Source organism: Boleophthalmus pectinirostris, unplaced genomic scaffold (genome assembly GCF_026225935.1).
Source record: "Boleophthalmus pectinirostris isolate CB_2022bp ecotype Guang Dong unplaced genomic scaffold, ASM2622593v1 HiC_scaffold_7, whole genome shotgun sequence".
Lineage (NCBI taxonomy): Eukaryota > Metazoa > Chordata > Actinopteri > Gobiiformes > Gobiidae > Boleophthalmus > Boleophthalmus pectinirostris.
The window spans coordinates 42,492,485-42,510,165 of NW_026571473.1; the positions used below are offsets into that span (position 1 = coordinate 42,492,485).

General features: G+C 43.5%; 1 protein-coding gene and 2 pseudogenes across 1 annotated transcript in view; all 3 read left to right on the plus strand.

Annotated features, from left to right (window-relative positions):
* LOC129412093 (interferon-induced very large GTPase 1-like) overlaps positions 1-17,681 on the plus strand; it is a 218,737-nt gene that overhangs the window by 1,088 nt on the left and 199,968 nt on the right.
* On the plus strand, positions 5,812-7,349 carry LOC110175135 (interferon-induced very large GTPase 1-like; annotated as a pseudogene).
* Positions 9,185-10,973, plus strand: LOC129412175 (interferon-induced very large GTPase 1-like; annotated as a pseudogene).

Genomic DNA, 17,681 nt, shown 5'->3' on the forward strand with positions numbered 1-17,681 from the left:
TTTATCGAAATTTGCGGCTTCACAGCATGTGAACTGCATGATATATCACAATAAACTGGTTAATCTTTGAGGATTCTCCAGATGATGTACAGTGATTTTGAGCCTTGTCTGTGAAATGGCTTCAAGAAAACTCTGTAAAAAGGTAAATAGCTTATCTACCTGACATATTTCAGCAGCAGCACTTCCACTTTCGTCAGAGAAGTCACTGCTGTGACGTGTCTCTGATCAGCTGTTGTTTCCAGGGGTGCTCAGTTTGAAGGATCTTGCAGTCCCTGGAGAAGTGAGTTCCATGTGTGGGCCGAGATAAATGCCCCTTCATCTCTGTTGATGATCCATGGGTGCCGCTTCCTGAGTTTAGTAGCCTCTTGTTGTTAGTGCTTAGTCTGCAAATGGTACCCTGACAACAAGCTGGCTGAAGCCCCCAGAGCCATACCTGGCAAGAGAACTGTGGGTCTCTGACTGAGATAATGTCCTGCACAATACCATGAAGTTTGACAACATGTTGAATGAGCAGGTAAGCAGTTATAAGCACTGAAGGAAACTTGAGCAATGGGACAAAATGTACTGATTTTGAGAACCAGTCAACAATGGACAAAATGACTGTGTTACCTTCAGAAGGAGGAAGACCTGTCACAAAATCCACTGTGATGTGGGACCATGGTGAGGTGTAGGGAGCAGACAGCACAGACCAGCTGGGGCACGGTGAGGAGACTTACTGTGGGCACAGACTGAGCAGGCGTCAACAAACTCCTTGGTGTTGGAGGACATGGAAGACCACCAAAACCACTGCCTGACAAGCATGATGGTACAATGGAATCCAGGATGGCAGGCAATCTGGGGGACACCCAAGTGTCCCCGAAATGGAAGGATTATAAACCTAGGCCTCTTGAAGAGTTTTCTCATCATTCTAAGAGGCTGCAACAGCTATCCAGAAAGTTTCTTCAGGCAACTCCTCCACAGGTCCCGCAAACTGCCTTGACAAGGCATCTGGTTTAGTGTTCCTGGAAGTTGGGCGGTAAGTGAGGATTAGGTTGAACCATTGAACCTTTTTATATCATTCAAACCCTTATAGTCAATACATGGGCGCAGAGTGTGGTCCTTCTTTTCAACAAAAAAGAAACCAACTTCGACTGGTGAGGAAGAAAGGCAAATGAGACCAGCAGCTAGTGATTCAATCAGATATGTAGGTCTCCATAGCCTCCCTCTTAGGCTTGGAAAGATTGTACAGTACAGGTAAAGGTGCTAAATGCTACAGTCATATGACCTTTGTAGTTTAAGCCAGGGAGACCTAAAACTCTCTGATGATGTACAAAGAAATAGTCTCATGGTGGTTACCAGAAAGCAGCATGAACACTGGGGAGGTGTGATGAGAGACACTGGCCAGTAGTTTTCCATCTGAGGCATGCACTTTCTTGGGTTCGTAGCCGAGTTCGGCTCTAGGAGGGAGGTGAGGCAGTTTAAAACACACAGACCAGGAGACAGTATTATGGTGCAGGATGTGAGTTGTATTAAATGGTTATATAGACAGGTGATATTTACAATATATACAAGTTTTATAATATTTACAATATTGACAAAATTAAATAGGTTACGTAATCAACGGCGCGTTGCCGTTTCCGAGATCACAGTTCAGTTCAGTATGGTAAAAGGTTGGAGTGGTAAAGTTTATAGTCCGAAGGAGTAATGAATAGAGTTTGACCATGTCCTTTTTGGTTATTGATGTATAAAGTGTTGTGTGAGGAGCAGGCTACTGTGCCTCCTACCGCACTGTAGAAGGTAGTGATGGTTAGAAGTCTTTAGGCCCGGGGCCTTGGGCAGCTCGCCATCGGGTTCTGTGGGACAATGGAGTGGACGGACCGATGAGCTGAGAGTACAGCCACAGATGATCAACGAATGGATGGATGGATGAAAAAAGGAGAAAGGAGAATGGAACCTGGCCTGTATGGGACAGGACCAGTAATCAATTATATGTCCATCACCTATACTCTATTAAATTAATACTAAAAGCTAAATTAAATTAAATTCCATGTATATGCTAATATAATCATACAATATTCAATGTTCATAAAGATAAGATTACTCTATTGATTACTTCACCATAAATCATAATGCAAAAATAATTCAGATAAATAAGTCAGTGCACATTAACTTCATAAATGTTCATAATGCAAAAGGCGATCGATAATAAATAAGAGCGAACCATTCATATGTTCAAAGGCTAGCACTAGCTTACCAGCTCCGAGAAGCAAAACAATGAATGAACTCACCAGTTCCCTTTGTTTTTCATGCACATACACAACGATACTCTGCATCAAACAAATAGCAGAGGTGCCTAAAGATGTTGAAAACATATCAGAGTTCAAATTGGAGTAAAAGTGCAAAAATCAAGAAAACGCGTACCTGAGTAGCAGCTCCTAGCAGGCATCACCACACAACACCGGCGTATATGGAACGTGCCATATTAAAAGGAAGTAATTCCCGCGGAGGCCCAGTGGGACTCTCGCGGGAACGCTGCTAAGTACTGCGACATTTCATGCCAATAAGGCAGAGAGGCGCAGACAACCCCAAAAATCACCAGCTTTACAGGAGAGTAAACTCAAAATAAAAGCAACCTTACTTTTGTCAGAGGCATAAGTCAGTGGTTGTTGATCAAAAACTTGCAAGCACTGGTGGAGAAATTACATCACCTTACTTCACCTGAGTATCTGGCAGAAGTGGGGATGAAAGGTCCAAACGAGTACCCAGCTGTGTGAAACTTGAATCAACACTTTTAAATGACTTCATTGTCTTCTTAAGAGCATCGCCATGTTGGCTTAAATGATTACCTTGAGTAAAAGGCGTTCTCACTCTCTGCAGGGTCCATGTTGGCCTGATAATTATTTTTAGCAATGAGGATCCCAAAGCAGAGACAAAGTCAAGTAAGTTTTAAGAGTTTTACAGGACCTTTGCAGTTTGTGGTGATGGAGGCAGGCTGGAGGTAGGTTGGTACCAGAACTGCAGCAGTGGCACTGGCAAGATGACCTGATCATAGATTTGGAGTTAAGTAAAAGCACTGGTAAGTAAATAGCACTGGACTCCATTCCTTTTTTCTTGTGTTGAAACACTTCCTGTTTCGTGTCACACTGTTTTCTGCTGAATTACATGCAGTCACTCTTTGAACCAAAGAGGACTTCATGTGAGGACACCATTGCTGAGAGAACATCATAAAAAAGTGAGACTGGAGTTTGTCACGATGCAGATGGACAAACCACAAAGCTTCTGGGAGAATGTTCTTTGGACACACGAGACAAAACTGGAGCTCTTTGGCAAGACACATCAGCTCTATGTTCACAGACGCAAACATGAAGCAGACCAAGAAAAGAACAGTGTCTCTACTGTGACACACGGAGGAGGCTTGGTTTTGTTCTGGGGCTGTTTTGCTGCATCTGGCACAGGGCGTCTTGAATCTGTGCGAAATACAAGAGAATCTCAAAACTATCAAGATATTTTGGAACAAAATGTGTTGCCTAGTGTCAGAAAACCTGGTCTCAGTCATAGGTCACGGGCAGTATGTGAAATACGCGTTAATATTCGGGGGTCCCCATCTCTGAGTTTTTGAGCAATACAGATTCAAATGTGGGGAAGAAAAAAAAAAAGACACCAGGGTGGATGCCACAGACAGCCTAAACTGAATAGGCCCTATTTGATTGATTCAACTTATAAAATGAACTGCATTTAGCCTTGTATGAGAAACGCTACAGTCGGACTAGATCCAAACCAGAGTCCTGACCCAGTGGGAGCAGCTCTGGTTTAGGCTGGGCTCAGAGGAGCTGGAGCAGGGAGTGGTGTTAGGAGCTTCGGCCTGAGAAAAACTTTCCTGAAGAAGAACCAAGTGTGTGGAGGACGGACGCTCAGAACAAGATATAACAAACCAAACTGAATTCACGCTTCTGTCCGGATGTTGCTCCACCTCAGAACCAGCTGCAGTCCTTCAGCACAGAGGACCAGAGCAGCCCGCCCGGACCTACAGCTCACCAGGACCTACAGCTCACCCAGACCTGTAATCCACAACACTTTCTCACATTCTCCGCGCAGAACCAGTCTGAAGACGACGGCACGGAACCACTCAGACCCCGTCCATTGCACTCTGGTCTCGCTCGCCCCCGTCTGGAAGCAGCGCAGTGAGTGATCAGTGAGTCGATGTCTCGCTCTTAGTGTACAGCTTGATGTCATCCATGTAGAGGAGGTGACTGATGGTGGCGCTGTTTCTGAGTCGTATTCATAGCCAGTGCGGTCGATGATTTGGCTGAGGGGGTTCAGATGCAGAATAGTAGTGGGGACAGTGAGTCTCCTTGGTATATGCCACATTTGATAGACACTTGTGCAAGTGGCTTCCCATTGGCTTCAAGGGTGGTTCTCTACAACCACATCGAGTTTGCAATGAAGGCTCTTAGAGTCCTGTTGATATTGTACAGCTCCAAGCACTCAGTGATCCATGTGTGTGGCATTGAGTCGTAGGCTTTCTTGTAATCAATCCAGGCAGTGCACAGGTTGGTCTTATGGGTTCTGCAGTCACGGGCGACTGTTCAGTCAACCAGGAGTTGGTGTTTGGCTTCCCTGGTGTTTTTGCCGATGCCCTTCTGTGCTGCGCTCATGTATTGATCCATGTGCGCTCATGTATTGATCCATGTGCTGCTTATTTTAGCCACTGCACCCTTTGAGGGATCGTTCAGGATCAGGATCGTACGCCCTTGGGTTAGCCATTCAGGGTGAGTCCCATCCCTTAGCAGCTGGTTCATTTGTGCTGCCAGGTGCTCGTGGAGAGACTCTTTCCTGGATGTCTGCCACTGTGATGGTGCCTGGATTCTGTTCAGGGAGGTTGCTGTGGTCTTCTCTCAGAACCTCCAGCCACTGTGCATCAGTGTTATGTGATGCCTTCCTCTTCCATATGCCTTTCCAGGACCTTTCAGTCTCCAGCCTTGTTGGGTCTGCTCTGCTGTTGTGCCTTTGAGCGTACACTTTAACAGGTGGTGTTGCGAACAGGTGGTTTATCCGTCTGGCTTCATTATCTCACCTCGGCACCCACCTCAGGCCCGAGGCTCCGATATTGCCAATCCAGGCGACATAACTGGCCTATGTATTTTATCCGTCATATGGACCCATCCCCCAGGACCTGTTTGCCTTGGGTGACCAGGGACATGAAGCCCGTAACAATATATCTCCCGGGATCATTCAGGCACTCGACCACTCCACCACATTAAGGTGGTGGTTCAAAGAGGGAGAGTATTCAGTATCTGTACATAAATGCATTTTATTAATGTTATTACCTTTTCCTTCACTGATAGAGTGGTGCATGTTATAATTTCATCAGTTGATGTCCTCGCTCGTTCTAACTTTGCATGTGCGCTCATGAGCTTGTTTGTGATGGTAAAGTGGTGAGTTTGAGTCATGTTTGCATATGAGCACAGACTGTCAGCACCGAGCCCAGTTTAACTTCTGAGTGATGTCACAGTCAACAATAGTGATTCATGTTCCACGTGCCGTGAAAACAGGTGGGTTCTTGTATCTGCAGTTCACCCTGCCTCATGTGCATCTCTGCAGGTGCATGCAGGAGTGTACAAGTGCTTTGACATATGTACTTACAGTTGTTTTTGTAAATGTGAGTGTCTAAAGTCCCTGCTCCTTGGTGCACAGTTTACCACTGAACTTTGGGTTATTATAACCCAACTTATGACCCAACATACTTTGACCCAACAGTTGCCAAAATAACCCAACATTTTTAGAATATATATTTAAATTATTTATGTATTTATTTATTTTCAGAACTCTTTGATGGATCCAATCAGGAAACAGAAAACTGAAGAACTGTTGATCAGATTCCACCTGCTGGAGAGACATGAGAATAACCTGACCCCTGCAGAGTTTCTTCAGATTCGTCAAACTAAAGAACACGACCAAGACTTATGTGAGGCTGATCTGTCCTCTGTTTATCTGCACAAACTGTTGATGTTAGACTACAGGGCCAGATATATTCAGACCAAACAGAAAACAAGCCCACGTGAACAGAAAAAAACAGATGATCTTTATGACATGACTGCAGAGGATGAAACCCCATCAGAACAGACCCACATCCACCCTCTGGACGTCCAGATGGCAGTGTGTTCCACTGCTCAGACTCTTTCCTAAAGCAGAAGATGGTCACAAAGCTGTCCCAGTGTCAGTACGCCTTACCTCTGCTGGTGCCTGACCCATTCACTGGACACATCCAGTGTCCTCTGTGGACGTTCAGACAGATTCAAAAAACATGGAACAAAACTGAAACCAAAGACAATTCAAATGTTGTGATGATGAAGTCAATGCCCATCTGCAAAGCAGAGACCCCCATGGTGTTCTGTTTCCGCCTGGGCTCTCTGTCTGTGTCCAAATCTCAGTTCATCAACACTTTGATCAATGACCGCCACAGCACCTTCTTCCACAGAAACTGCCCCGGCAGCTCCAAAAGTCGAGTTCTGTTTGAGGGAGTAGCAGAGATCGCCTGGTACTGCCCGGCTGGAAAACCCAACGACAGCTTCAGCGACTGTGTGGCCTTCTGCAACCTTCATGGAGATGGTCTGAGTCACGACCAACAGCTGAACATACTGATGGAAAAGTCCTCGGTCAATGTGGTTTTTGTGCAGAAAATGGATCGAACTCATCAAAGTGCTGAAGTGATCATACGTTTTATGAAGTCTCCAAAACCTCTGATTGTTGTAATAGAAAACAGCAGCAATTCTGCAGTTCAGATTGAAAATGGGAAATATAAAGTTGGTCTTAAAGACAGAAGCCAGTCAGATGTGTCTGAGGAGCTGAAGAGAATCATCAGAGACATTTTATCTGCTCCACACAAGTCCTTTCAGCTCAAGTCCTTTCAGCTCGAGTCCATGTCTGACACTGGATTCAGAGTGGATGAAAATAATCCCAGCTGCACTAAAGGTTTTTCCTTTGCCAAAGAAATTATACAGATAATTGAGCCCATAAAAGAATCTGATATTAAAAAGACATTTCTCCCCTGTCAAGACAAACTGTGGCATGACTGGTGCAGAATAAACAAAGAACTGAATCGACTCAAAGGAAATGTAGAAAGGGAAAAGAGCAGAAAGCTGAGAGAGCAGCAGAGACTAAGAGAAGAACAGTGCAAAGTCTCCTGTAGTGAACTGATGAAGTCTTTTATCACACACCTCTCGACTTCAGATCCAACAGAGAGAGAATATTTCCTCAAATGGACTCAGATCTTACTGGATGCTCATGCTGAAGGTTCTTTTTCTTCAGTTCTACAAAAACATGATCAGAAGTGGTCTGAGGTTTTAAGCTCTAAAGAAGAAACCTGGTAAAACTGATGAGTTAAAATCCAAACAAGCAGAACTTTCAAAACTCTCAAAGGACCTTCAGTCTGCGACCTGTGGCCTGGAGCACATCTTCAGAGAAATGGCTCAGATCTATGAAGCCCATAAGAGTCTGAATAAACCTCCTGAAGAGAAGTGGACTGACTGGTCCAAATACCCAGCGCTGGCTGCAGAGCTGATGATTTCAGGACACCCAATGGAGCTGATGGATGGAGACGCAGGCCACGTCCCTTTAACCTGGATCTCAGGTGTTATTGATCAGCTCATCCTCAGACTGGGAGATAAGAGGATCTTTGTGTTGTCAGTTCTGGGCATACAGAGCACTGGGAAGTCCACGATGCTGAACACCATGTTTGGTCTTGAGTTTGCAGTCAGTGCAGGCAGATGCACCAGAGGAGCCTTCATGCAGCTGGTAAAACTGTCTGAAGAAATGAAGAAAGGTTTTGAGTGGGACTACATCCTGGTGGTGGACACTGAGGGGCTGCGAGCTCTGGAGTTAGAAGGAAATTCAATGATTCACCACGACAATGAACTGGCAACATTTGTGGTTGGTGTTGGGAACATGACTCTGGTGAACATCTTTGGAGAGAATCCTTCTGACATGCAGGACGTTCTGCAGATTGTGGTTCAGGCTTTCATGAGGATGAAGAAAGTCAAACTGTCTCCAAGTTGTGTGTTTGTTCACCAGAACGTCTCAGACGTCAGCGCCACAGAGAAAAACATGGATGGAAAACAAAAACTGCAGGACAAACTAGACAATATGGTAGAACTAGCAGCCAAAGAGGAAGGTCATGAAGCTGGAAGTTTCAGTGACATCATTGAGTTTGATGTTCAAAAAGATGTGAAGTACTTTGCTCAGCTGTGGGAGGGAAGTCCTCCAATGGCTCCTCCAAATCCAGGCTACAGTGAAAGTGTCCAAGATCTGAGGAGCTTCATTCTCTCCAAAGCCTCAAAGTCTCCTGGTGTCACTCTCTCTGATTTCAAAACTAACATTCATGATCTTTGGAACGCACTTTTAAATGAGAACTTTGTGTTCAGCTTCAAAAACTCTCTTGAGATCGCCGTTTACAGAAAACTGGAGGTTGAATATGGAAACTGGACTTGGGCTTTGAGGAAGGAAATGTTGAACATTGAAGAAAAACTTCATTCAAAAATTACAAATGGAACTATTGACCATGTTGACCTCAGTTTTCTTAATGAAGAAATGAGCAAGAAATATGATGAAATCAAGAAGTCCATGTCAGAATACTTTGAGAATGACAAAGACAAAGAAATGTTAATTCAGTGGCGTGGACAACATGAACTTAAAATAAACACTTTTCATGATGAACTGGTTCAAGGACTTCAGAGAAAACTGAATAATGTTATTGAACAGAAGAAAGCAAGTCAAGAGTTTGAGGAGAAGAAAACTGTGTTTGAGAAAAAACTCTTACAAAAAAGCAAAGAGCTGGCTCAAAAACTCAGAGGCAAAACACAAGATGATCAAGAACTGCAACATCAGTTTGACCAATTTTGGAAAGATTTAGTTTCTGAAGTAACACACAAGGAGTAAAACCTGCTGAGAAGATAAACCTGGAAGAGGATCAGATCAGAGTCATTTCATGAGCTTGGTTTTGAAATGGATTTAATCAAGTCAAGAAAAGGTTTACAGCTTTACAAAACTTTGGCTGAACATGGAGATTATACTGATTATGTTGGTCTGAAGCGCAAAGAAAGAGGTTTCAAAGAGACTTCGGTTACTACAAAAGAAAAAGTTCAATACCTTTCAGGTCGCCTTCCACAGGAGCAGCAGATGCAGATGGAAAATCTTATAACCGCTGAAAATACAGACCTCAGAACAAATAAAGAACAAACCTGTAGCAGAGAGAGGCTACAGTTCAACTTACCTGAGGGAAATGAGCATAAATGTGAAAAAAAATATCGACATATTTGAATCTGAATGGAAATTCCTTCTCCTGAAAGAGTTTAAAGTGGATCTGATTCTGTTTGTGTTTTACAGGACACAAAAGTGGATCTCAGACTCTCATTCTCAGTTCATGAAAAACAATGATGCTCACACATATTTGGAGAGTAAGAAAGATGAATACTACAGCGTGTTCAAGAGTTTCTGTAAAGAAAGCTCCTCAACAGTTCTTCTTGCTGAATTAATCTGTAACAAACTCAAAGTGTCTATGACAGAGGCTGTGATTAACCAGACAGCGATCGATGTAGCTGGAGAACTCAAATGTAATGTCCCAGCATTCAAAGAGAACCGACTCAACCTGGAGAAACATCTGCTCAAGTCACTGGCAGAAAAGAGAGAATTTCAAAGATACATTACCTACATAAAGGACCCCAGGTCATACACAGAGACTTTTTATCAGAGAAGAAGTGCAAACACAACTCTTACAAACACAGTACAAGGAGAAATGTCAGAGTTTCTTTGAGGTGAACATCTCAAACCTCCAAAAACACATAGTCCAAGTTCTTCATGAAGTGTCAAAGGCACAGAACAGAAACATCTCCCAGTGGCTTCAGGAGTTTGTACGATCCATAAAAGACAAACTGACATTTGGGACAATTTCCTCTGAAAACTTTAGTGATGTAACAAACTTAGACTTTCTGAAAGAAGAAATAGAGAAAGGGCTAAATTCCATTTGCACTGATCTTAAAACATTATCAGTGGACGAGTTAAATGAGTCGAGACAGAAGCCAGACCAGATCCTGATCGATCAGCTGTGTGACTGCTGCTGGGAGACATGTCCGTTCTGTGCTGCAGTTTGTACAAACACAGTCAAAGATCACAAAAGTGCTAAAGAAGGTGGGATTGACCACAGTGTTCCTTTTCATCGATCTGCTTCAGTCAATGGTGTTCACTACAGAGGCACAGTGGAGATGTCTTTGTCGTTCTGCACAACAGAAGTAGCAGGTGATCGCTCTTTTTCCCCTGATGCTTCAGACAGATCAGTGCCTTTCAAAACATATCGTTCTGCTGGTCCTCGTTTTGACACATGGAGCATCACCCCTGATCTGTTTAAACTGTCATATTGGCAGTGGGTCGTGTGCACATTTAAAGAAGAACTGGAAAAACACTATAATTTAAAATATGAAGGTCGTGGAGAAATTCCAGACGATTGGAAAAACATCAGTTATGAAGAGGCAATAAAAAGTCTGGAGGAAATGTACAAATAGACACAGAACAAAAACAGAACACAGAACATGAAACAAGATCATTATATGTTTTAATGAGAGCAACACAAGTGAGAAAGAGTTAAACATTTGTAAGACTATGCGATATATTTAAGAGAAGAAAACAACGAGAGATCAATACATTTTATCTGTTTAATTTGTGTTTTTATAAGATCTAAATGTTATGAAATTGTACACTTACATAATCTTTGTTAAATACAAAGGAATAATGATGAGACACAGGGACTGTATGAAAACAGTTTGAACAGCATTTGAAGAGCAACATTTTTATTTTAATATTTTTTTACTAAATGTTTGTGCATATTTATCAACACAACAATATGATATTGTAAAACTGATTCTAAATAACAATAGAACAGAATGTGTTATGAAATGTGATGTGTTTGTCAAATCACCATGATCTGATCTGATTTCATTGAACTATCACCATATGAATTTAAAAATGTTAATAAAATTACATAAAACTGAAAATAAAGTGCTTGTGTGTGGTTTCTTCTCATATTCTCTGCTTTGTGTCATAATATACTTCTTATTTCTAATAAATTGTACAGAGGCAAAAGTGAAGCACAAAGTGATTTCAGCCTCAGAATATCACAAAAATATAAATGAACACAACAGGAGAGTGAACAACTCAGACACATGTGAGTGATTTCATTTCCCAGTTTCTTTTACATAACTTGTTTATGTGTGAAAAATCCCTCAGTCGTCCAGGTAGAATTCATGGTAAATTTAATTTCTCCTTTGCTATAACTTGTTTATTTACTCAATTATGATGACACATAACATTTTTCTTAAGGCAAAACATTTTTCAGTCTTGAACAAATATTTATGTAGGTAGGTAGTCCACACAGAGGGGGTGTCACTCCCAGAGGGAACAATAGCAGATGTTGAGGACAGTTACAAGTACCTTGGTGTCCCACAAGCAAATGACTCCTCGAAGAGGCGACAAGGAAAGTGACTACGGCCAAATACCTGCAAAGAGTGAGACAAGTCCTAAGAAGCAGCTCAATGGAAAAACAAGGCCCAGGCAATAAACAGCTCCGCCCCTGATCAGATCCCTGCAGGAAATCATGCACTGGCCAAAGGAGGAGATACAGACCACAGAAGTTAAGACATGAAAGCTCCTGATCACGTGGAGGGTTCATCCCAAATCCAGCTCCCTGAGACTGTACGCAAGCCGGAAGGAAGGAGGCCGAGGACTAGTGAGTGTAAGCAAGTAAGACTTTATTTATAGAGAACCTTTTGCAGATAAAAAATAAACAACACGTCCAAGGACAGAGGAATTACAGTCAACTAAAAGCCTGTCTAAATAGCCGTGTCTTGTGCTGCTTGTTAAAAAAGTCTGTAGGTTCTGTGTTACAGAGGGCCAGGGCAGGGCATTCTATCATTTGTGGGCCTCAGCCTGACAGCACAGGTCCCTCCAAGTTTTAAATAAATCTGGTCTTTGGGACCATCAAGAGGCCCTGACCTGTGGACTGGATGGTGTGACCTGAGGTGTAGCCGCAGTAAGTTCCTGATGTACTGAGGCTGTGTCCATTTAGAGCTCTGTAAGTTAAAACCATGATTTTAAAATCAATACAGAACTAAACAGGAAGCCAGAGCAGAGAAGATAAAACTGGTGTAATGTGAGTTTGCCTGTTTGCTCCTGTTAAAAACCTTGCAGCTGTGGCAAAGGGAGAAATTCAGTTTTTCAACTGGACAAAGTTTATTTGGTCAAACACGTTTCTCGGCTCATCAAAGATGCCTCTTCAGTTCTGGTGAAAACGCTGGTGGGTACTTCCTTATATCTGTCAGCAGGGGGCTCTAACTACACTGAAACTCCTCTGAAACTAACACACACTTGTTTACAGTTTCTGTTAGTTCGGCCTGTTGACCTACATGAGTGTGGGGTTTTATTAGCAGAACCATTCAGGTCCATAATGGAGCTTTAACACCTCTGGACCTGACCTGACTACACCTGTTCTTCTCGTTGTTTTGAGTTAGGTTTGAGGATGGAGTTGTAAATAGGAGATAGATGGTGTCTGAGGCCTCCATTTCTGTTTAGAGAAGGATTCTCGTTCCTAACAAAAACAGCCTCTTTAACTCCCCTCTCTCAAACCAATTCTTTTCTCTGGATCAGATCTGCACCTCACTGTCCTCAAATGAGTGGCCCGTGTCTTTTAGGTGGAGATGAACAGCAGACTGAGGTCCTGTGTTGGTTCTTGTGAAGTGTCTGTTTAGTTTCTCCAGTGCGGCGCTCACTTCAGTCTTCACTACACTGAATGGAGGAGATCACATTGTTTTGTTTGTGGCTCGGTGTTTTGTCCTTTGGACCAGTTTTGTGTTTTAAAGTGTTTGTAAGTTTGAAATACTCTGGGATTTCATGTTGTCTGAAAGTTCTCTGTAGTTTATTAGAACCACAATCCATGTAAGGAGTAGTTACCCCCTTTCTCCTGGGTTCCGATTCTCTGTTGTCCTGTTTTTTTACTTCTATTCATTTTGTTGAAGGCCCATTTAGGATCTCCACAAACACAGAGGGTTTTATAGACATGTTCTTCTTTTTTCTCCTTTCCCTCTGTGCTTATAATAACCACTTCAGCCCTGTGTTGTAGTAGCTGAATAACTCCAAGTTTGTTTGTGTGGACTTCCTGAAGACCTCCACCTGGACTGGCCGGTCTTCTCCTATTGTTACTGCACAGTCTAAGAAAGCCAATGGGCCCGATCTTGCCCCCGATCTTAGCACTAGCACAAGCATTAAAGAAGGGGCGTGTCCAGGTGGGGTTGTACTTCGCTGCAGGAGGCTGGAGTTGGACGGTACAAGTACATACATGGTGATCACATCTGAACCAATGAGTGTGAGTAATGTCTGCAGTCTTTGTGTCATCACAGGCAGCACAGAGAGTGGCGAGAACATTACATATGTGTACAATAAAACAACTCCACAGCTCCACAATGCAAGTACACACCAGCAGAGGTGCCAGAAGAGGTGCGAGGAATATAAAATTTTAGCTGTGCCATGACAGAACTGGCCGAACACTCCACGCACACGTGCTCCTCTCACACACGCGCATCACTGTAAGTCTTTTATAGTTTTTGCTGCATTCTTTTAAGACCAGTGTCTATCTCATGTGCTCCCCATCCCACAGCAGACCCCCTGATTTCTCACACCTGCTCACCTGTCCCACCTGTCCACACCTGTCCCCCCACTCCCACCCCACCTGTCCCACCTGTCCCACCTGTCCCACCGTCCCACCTGTCCACCTGTCCACCCACCTGTCCCACCTGTCCACTCCCACCTCCCACCTGTCCACCCCCACCTGTCCCACTGTCTCCACCTGTCCCACCTGTCCCACCTGTCCACTCCACCTGTCCCACCTTCCCACCTGTCCCACCTGTCTCCACCTGTCCCACCTGTCCACCTCTGCCCACCTTCCACCTGTCCACCCCACCTGTCCACCCCACCTGTCCCACACTGTCCCACCTGTCCCACCTGTCACCACCCCACCTGTCCACTCCCACCTGTCCACCTGTCCCACCTGTCCCACCTGTCCCACCTGCCCACCTGTCCACTGTCCCCTGTCCCACCTGTCCACTCCCACCTGTCCCACCTGTCCACCCCCACTGTCCACCTGTCCACCTGTCCCACCTGTCCCACCTGTCCCAACCTGTCCACTCCCACCTGTCCCACCTGTCACTGTCCACCTCCACCCCACCCCACTGTCCCACCTGTCCACCCACCTGTCCCACCTGTCCCACACATGTCCCACCTCCCACCTGTTCCCACTGTCCACCACTCCACCTGTCCACCTCCCACCTGTCCCACCTGTCCACCTGTCCACTCCCACCTGTCCCACTGTCCACTCCCACCTGTCCACCTGTCCACCCCCACCTGTCCCACCTGTCCCACCTGTCCCACCTGTCCCCACCTGTCACCTGTCCACCTGTCCACCTGTCCACTCCCACCTGTCCACTCCCGCTGTCCCACCTGTCCAGTCGCCCTGCTCTCTTCCCTGAGGTGAGTGTCCACTCAGTCCACTGACCATCCACACTCGTCTCTGGGCTAGTTTGAGTTTGGGCTCACACAGGTGGAATCTCTATAGAATTATAAAATATGTTTGTATATAATGTTGTGATGTACCACTTTGTGCACATCTTGGATTAACGTTGTAAGAGATTTTCCAGAACGAGAATCCAGCGACTGTTTGTCCTTTTTCAAATGTTGCTCGTCTGCGCGTAAAACCACCCCCCCGCCCCTCAGCTCTAGTAGAAACACCTCCTCCCTCCTCCTCTACGCCACAACAGGTTTGTTTACAGCGGTGAACTGCACATGACTGTAACAACTAACTAAGTTTGGTTTACAGACGGAGAGAGGAAGCAGGGAAGAACAGACGAGGAGTAGAAGAGGGCAGGAAAGGGGTGCAGAGAAGGTGAGTTCATTCACACGAGATCCGTGTGAATGAACACTCAACACGCAGCAGCAAGCGACTTTTTCTTTGCCTTGAAAATGACTTTTCAGACATAGATATCACATTCGTGTCCTGAAAAATGTTTGTTCGTCTTGGAAATAATACTTTTCATAATAAGCAGAGTTTCGTGTCCAGGAGATTTGTGACCAGTGTGTCTTGAGTCTTAGACCCTTCGTCTGCTTCAGTCGCGCCATCGCTGGAATGAATCTCCAGATTCACCTTAGTTTGGCTTTGCTGCTTTTTCCCCTGTCTTCTTTTCAGCGACCTCAAAAAACGGACTTTCTTTCGGCGACTGCTCCTGGATTCTTGTCGCCATCGCACAAATTTGGCGAACTCGAGGAAGATATAGGTAAAAACAAACTGCTAGAACTGTTTGTTGGTGGAGTAAACAGCGTTGTGCGTCTGTGCGTCTGGGGACTGTGTGACAGTCGTACATAAACCACGTACGGCGGCGCAGACAAGTCAGTTAACTGAAACGTAGGGTTTATTGACAGCCTGTCAGCTCACAATAACGACGCAGTGTGTTATCTATTGCAAATGTTTAGCCCCACCACGTCCGAGTTGATGAACTTTTTATTCTCTTTTTTTTATCATCATATTACCAAGGCGACTGCTCTCTTAATCTATCACTGACAATTTGAAACAAAAAAAATCCTCCATACAACCTTTAACTTGCCAACACTATCTGTGGAGGATCAGACCATTCTTGGTGAAACAATAACAAAGGAAGAAGTTGTTAGTGCAATTAAATCTCTTCAGAGTGGAAGGGTTAGCGGTCCTGATGGCTATGGACCTGAATTTTACCAAGTGTTCCAGGTCCAATTATCTGGACCGCTCCTAAACATGTATTTGCATTCCTCAGTTATTGGTAGCCTCCCATTCACTTTATATTCAGCAAATATTTTTCTGATTCACTAAAAAGGAAAACCAACAGATCAATGTAACTCCTACCGCCCAATTAGTTTGATAAATGTGGACAGTAAAATGTTTTCCAAAGTGCTTTCAAAAAGATTAGAAAATTACCTTCCAACACTTATTAGATCTGATCAAACAGGCTTTATTAAAAATAGATTCTCCTTACAAATAGCGAAACTTATTAATATTATTGACACTCTAAGTCACCAAAACACATTAATAAAAATCTTCCTATTTCTTGCATTATAATTGGGCCTGTCATTGTAAAGTAATTCATGAGTGGGTTACACACATTTAAAAGGAGAAAGAGTCCTTTAGAGTCTTGGGCATGTCCCCATTTTTGGTGAGTGAACTTGTGGGTAAAAGATTAAGTCGCAGTCTAACCCATGGTGGACATCCAAAAAAAATTTGGCGGGACATGAATAATGGCAGGTAATAATAATCCTAACTTCAGCTATTTAACACCACTTATAAAAACGAGTTTCAGCCTGGTCTTAAAAGTGCAATTTTTCAAAGGTGGTATAGTTTAGGAATAAAAGTTATTGGTGATCTCTTTGATAGTAATGTTGTTATGTCATTTATGCAAGTCCAGAACAAATTTGGAGTCACTCAGAGGGACTTCTTTGCTTATTTGCAGGTTCGTCACTTTATCAGTTCAAATTTTAATGCTGCCCATGGGAATATGCAGTTAACTCCTATTGAAAAAGCTGTCGTGATCTAAATTTAAAGAAAGTGTCATTAAACAATTTTTACTCAAACTTGCAGGGACAATCAACATAATATTGAAAAGTTGATTAATCGTTGGGAAGGAGATCTCCAATGTCTCTATGAGGAACATAGTTGGAAGGACTGTATCCGCTCGACTCTTCACTATTCCTTAACAACAAATATAAAGACACCCAATTTAAAAATTTTACACAGGCCACCACGAACACCAGTTTTTTGAGTAGGATAGACCCAAGTAGATCACCTTTATGTCTTAATGTAAAGCACAGATGGACCATATTTACACGTCTGTGGACTTGCCCAAAAATCTCAAAGTTTCTGGCATGTAAATAAAGAAATAAGCAACATAGTGAAATTAAAACTGGTGAAGGATCCGGGTTGGTTTCTGCTGGAGCTGCCACCATTAAACAAGGTGGCAGACAAAAGTAAATTTAAATTAGTGGCTAAATGACTATTTCTGGCATGTAAGTGTGTGCTGTTTAATTGGATTCAAAGAGAAGCCACCAACTGTCACCCAGTGCTATAAAGACATTTTTAGAGTCTTACCCATGGAAAGAGTCAGTGCAAAATTGGAAGGAATCGATGATTTTTTTATGGAGTTGTGGCCTCTGCTTGATGTATGCCAGTGACTTCTAAACTACATTATCCAAGAAAGGAGCAGGCGTGATTGTGGCGAGCGGTTGGTTCCCTGTTTGACCGGGTCAGTGTGTCTTGCCTAATTGGGTAATATGTGTATGTAATGAGAAACTGAAAACATATGCTCAGACTGCTCTTTGTTTTATGTGTTGTGTTAAAATGTTGAAAACTTAATAAAATGTTTAAAAAAAATAAAAATACTGATCTTGCGAATGTTTTTCACTTTTATTTCATCTCAGTTACTTGTTTTAATGTGTCACATTTAAACACTGAAGCTGTACAAAACATGACTGCAAGCATCATCACTCGTGAAGATGCAAGGAGAAACATTGGGCCTGATCTTGCCCCCAGTCTTACACAGTGCAAGTCGAGGCATGGAGTTCTAAACAGGAGGTGTGCCATGTCTGAA